Consider the following 5183-nt stretch of genomic DNA (forward strand, 5'->3'; position numbering starts at 1 on the left):
CAAGGGAAGTGAAGCTGCCCCTACCCAGTGAGAGCTGGCTGGAGTTTTGAGGACTGTTCATACCTACACAAATACATTAGGAATAGAGAAAGGAAATTTGAGTGATAATTTAACTTTTAACCAAATGAAAGCACTAAAGGATTGAGAGAGCTTATTTTTCTCTAGATACTTTTATCTTGTTTTAAAACTGTGCCCAGCAATTGGCCAAGGGCCTTATCTGTCAGAAATATAGCCTCTGGCTTTAGTGTGGTTCCACTGCTAATTGAGAAGCTAGGCCACTAGATGGGCCTGAGATGGATGAGCAGTGCCATCAGGTCAGCTGCCTGTCCTCTCCCTCTCTGTGGCAGAAGCAGGTAGAAAGAGAGGGTTCATTTTCTCAAAGAGAGGGTGGGACTGGTGTGAGAGGCAGTGAGAGAAGCAACTTGCTAAGCCAGAAGAGGCCTTCGCATCAGAAACAGGTTGTTTTCATATAATTTGAACTTCAACTTTTATTTCATGGCCAAATGACAATCCTCATGGTCATAAAATGTTAGAACTGGAACAAAAGAGTTTAGAGAACTTCAAGTCCTATAAATGATCAAAGTGAACTAAGGAGCCCCAGAATTCCCCAGAAGTGACTTGGGGACATTTTGGAAAGGGGATGTGAAGGGAAGCCAGTGGGTAGAGGGTGGCTGTCATCCCTCCTGACACCTATCCCACTGCTTCCATCTATGTTAGTTTGGATACATATGATTTTTCCCCAAGGAAGAGTTTTACCGCTAAAAAAAAAAAAAGGTTAGAAAATCACAATCAAATCCAGTTTAATCACTTCATTGGAGAGATGAAGAAAAAGGTTTAGAGATTAATTACAAATGTTCTCAACACCACCTTCTCAAACTTGGCCTTTTATTCCTTACTGCCTATGAACAATGTTATTTAATAAGCACTTACTATGTGTCAGGCACTTGATTGAATTTTTTATAAACGTTTGCTCATTAATCCTCCAATAATCCTATGAAGTAGGTATTAATGGTTCTACTAATGAGAAAATTAGTGAGCTTAAGTCACTTTTGAATGTCTCATAGCTAATGAATGATTTGAACTCAGGACAACTTATTTGACAAATAAGCCACAACTCATAACTTCTATGCTATCCTGAAAGAAAAAAAAAAAACCTATCAGCCAAGATGATTCTCATTACTACCTAAAGAAATTTGTTAAAATGTTTAGAATAACCATAAAGGCTAATATAATAATATTTATAGAGTTTTTAATATTTCATTTAATACATTTTTATGTAGTACTTAGTAGATGCAGAGCATTCTTCTAGCTGATTTACAAATATTAATTCATTTAATACTTCCAATAGCCCTGAGCGGTTGTTGCTATCAATATTCCCAATTTGCAGATGAGAAATACTGAGGCACAGAAGAAATTAAATAACTTGCCCCCTGCTGGTAGAGAAGGGATGTAAACCTATCAAACACTACAGACCAAAGTAGTTCAGGAGATAGACTCTTTTCTGGACTATGCCCTCTTCTACCCACGCTTCTTAATCATCATGGAAAGAAAAAAAAATATGAGAGGTTTTATGGGTCAGAGCTGGATATCGACAGCTTTATTTCCTCTTATACTCCATTGGCTAGAACCTAGTCACATAACCACAACTAACTACAAGTGTGTGCTCAGGAGGAAGAGGAAAAGTTGGGTGAACATCTAGAAGTCCCTCTACTATACAGATAGACGCAATAAGTGATAGAAAATATATTCAACTTACTTGGGAAAAAAAAGCCAATTTCTGTAATTTTTAAAAATTACACATCTGGGGAGGCTTAATGACAATAGGTCATTAAGCAGCAAATGGCATTTTCTGAGTAGCCATGTGCCCCACGACAGAATTCACAGAATTTGCTGCTTGTGCCTGTGCCATAGATAGACTATATATGAGAGTAATTAGCTTCTCCTTCCTTTTTCTCCCTGACTGTCCATGTGTGCCCCATTCCTTCCCTCCCAGCCTCATTTCCTTCTCTCCCATTGTTTTAATTGTCATTTTTGTTTTATTCCACTTTGACCCGTTTTATGTGTGAAGCCAAGCAGAGTCACCACAGGCATCGCTGGCTCCCCTCGCTGTGGTGGCTCTTGAGTGGGAGAAAGAAGCCGTTTGCTGGAGAAAAGAGAGAGAGAACTAGGGGCAGACCCGTGCCTAGCTCCTCTCAGCCCTTCCGGTTCTAGTTGGCCCCGACAGCTTTGCTCTTCTGACCCTCAGTCTCCCCGTGGGTTAAGGTCCTGGTTGAGACTTGATGTTCTCAAGTCTGAGGAGAAGGTCCCTGGCTTAGCCAGGGAACCATGTGTAGAATGATACGAGGCATCTCAGAGGACTGGGGTATGAAAATCAAGATACTTGAGAGTAAGGGTTGGCTACATCTCAGGAAGTTAGCAAAGAAAGTGGCTACTCAAGGATAAGCAAATCATAGAGAAGCAGTTGACCCTCCCCTACAACACACATAGACACCTGGAAGCTGGCACAGCCTGGCCGAGAAGGGGGTGAGGTCCTTAAGAAAAAATCTCAGGGAAGGAATCACTCACTCTATTCCTGTGGTGATCAGGCGAGCACCTAAATATGCCAGGCTGGCCAGTGCAGGCAGTGGTGACCTGAGGAGGCCATGCCCGGTCAGGTTCCTGTAAGAATCTGGAGCCACTCTTGCCAGATATCCCTATTTTTTTCAAAAGAAACAGAAAATAGTACCTTTCTGTGACTCTTCATTCTAAATTGTTGATATCTATTTTAAACCATGTAAAAAATTCAACAAGTTAAACAAAATGTGAGATATTACATAAAACAGTGAAATATCACCTCACACCTATTAGAATGGCTATTATCAAAAAGACTAGAAATAACAAGTGTGGCAAAGATGTAGAGAAAAGGGAAATCTTATGAGCTGTTGGAATGTAAATTGGTGCAGCCGCTATAGAAAACAGTATGTAGGTTCCTCGAAAATTTAAAAAAGAATTACCATATGATACAGCAATTCCACTTCTGGGTATTTATCTGAAGAAAAAACCCCCTACTAATTTAAAAATATATATGCAACTTTTCATTCACTGCAGCATTATTTATAATAATGAAGATATAGAAACAACCTAAGTGTCCATCAGTGGATAAATGGATAAAAATGTGGCATATATATGTGTACACACACACACACACACACACACACACTGGAATACTACTCAGTCATTAAAAAATTGAAATCTTGCCATTTATGACCCCATGGATGAAGGCATTATGCTAAGTGAATTAAGACAGAGAAAAATGAATACCATATAATCTCTCTTGTAGGTAGAATCTGAAAAAAAAAAACTAAGCTCGTACCTACAGAGAAAAGCTTGAGATGGGGAAACGGGTGAAATGGACGAACTTCTTTTGTCTTTTATTTATTTATTTATTTATTATTATTATTATTATTTTTATCTAAATCCATTAGGAAAAAAAAAAACTTGGACAACAATGATAAGAGATTAGATAAAAAGGTAGGCAGGAACCAGTTGATGAGGGCTTTCCTCTTTCATGCTAAAAAAGTGAACTTAGATCCAATGGCTGATTTAAACAGGAAAGTGACCCCAGGCCAGTAGTTTGTGACAAGTGGCTCAGTCACCTACAGAGAACTGTCTGTCAATTCAGGAGTCCAGAATCACTGCTGACACTTTGCCACGTGTTCGCTGATGTTCGGCCGGCAGAAGCGATGCCCTGGAACTCAGGAAACACGAACAAGGAAAGACCGAGATAACGTGGTGATGGTTCACCGTTGGGACTAATTTTCGTCAGGAGAGATGAAGTCCTCATCCCTCTCGAAGTCTACAGAGCTCAAAACAGCTGTCTTGTTTCCACAGAATTACATTCTGTTTCGATGGCAACACCTTCCGCGATACTTTGCACTGGAGCTGCAGCTCCGAGCGTCCCTCTGAATCACCCGAAGCGCGTCAGCTCCCCTGTGTGGCTGGGTTTGGTCAGCTCCGCAGCAGTCATCCGACTGAAGGGCCTGGAATCTCGTGTGGTTTTTTTAAGGTTGAATTTATGACAATTGGATCGAATTAAAAATACACGCGGAAAGCTTAACGTTTATACCAGCCCTGTGAGAAAACCTTTTGTAAGTCAACGAATCTTCTGGGAAAGTGGATAAACCACGCCTCATTTCAGCTCTCCTAATTTCTCGTACACATTCAGAATTGTGAAATCTGGTTTTCTGAAACTGAGGCTCCTGTGACTCTCGAACAGGAACATGTGGGCGAGGGGTCCTAGGTGACCCATTTAGACTCTGCTTCAGGAGTGGTGATCTCACCAATAACCCCATGACTACAGACTGTGGTGCAGGGAGAAAGTTGAGAACCCTATGCAAATAAAAAGGACAAGCTTTTTAAGGAAAAACAAAAACAGTTTTACTTTTAAAACTATTCATTATATTACTGCATAATTTCACTGACATGTGAAATCTAAAAACCAAAACAAATGAACAAAGTAGAAACAAACGGGTAGATAGAACAATGGTTGTCAGAGAGGAGGGGGTTGGGAATTGGGCAGAAAAAGAAAAGAGAATCAAGTACAGACTTCCAGTTATAAAACAGGTCACCGCAATGTAATGTAACGCATAGGAAACAGTCACTATCCTAATGACAGTGACCTTGGTTACCAGACTTACTGTGGTGACCAGATTGTAGGGTATATAAATGTTGAATCACGACGTTGTACACCTGAAACTACTATAATATTGTTTGTCAACTATAACTAAAAACAGATTTTAAAAAAGAAGTATATAATTGCAACCTGGCAAAGACATTAGTTTGTTGTATAAAAGTATCCTGTATCTGTTTCTGCAATATACATTCATTTTTAAAAAGTCGATTTGGTAGTGGATTTCTAGTTGGAAGTAAAAACATCCTTAATTAAATGTGTTGGCTTTCTCTAGTAAGGTTATATTTCCTTCCAACAATAAATAAATAAGACAATTCATTATTTAAAATTATTATATAGTCTATAGCCATGCCACCCTGAACAAGCCCGATCCCATCTGATCTCGGAAGCTAAGCAGGGTCAGGCCTGGTTGGTACTTGGATGGGAGACCACCTAGGAAGACCAGGTGCTGTAGGCGCTAAAAATAAAAAATAAGGGATTGTAAGGTGACAAGGTCCTTGCAATTTGTGAGGTC

General features: G+C 39.8%; 1 non-coding gene across 1 annotated transcript; it reads left to right on the forward strand.

Moving 5' to 3' along the window:
* The first annotated feature begins 5007 nt into the window (after positions 1-5007).
* On the forward strand, positions 5008-5126 carry LOC111737246. Its single transcript, XR_002779392.1, has one exon. It is a non-coding gene; the product is annotated as a 5S ribosomal RNA (ribosomal RNA).
* The last annotated feature ends 57 nt before the right edge of the window (positions 5127-5183 follow it).

This window comes from Pteropus vampyrus, unplaced genomic scaffold (assembly GCF_000151845.1).
Source record: "Pteropus vampyrus isolate Shadow unplaced genomic scaffold, Pvam_2.0 Scaffold24, whole genome shotgun sequence".
Classification (NCBI taxonomy): Eukaryota; Metazoa; Chordata; class Mammalia; order Chiroptera; family Pteropodidae; genus Pteropus; species Pteropus vampyrus.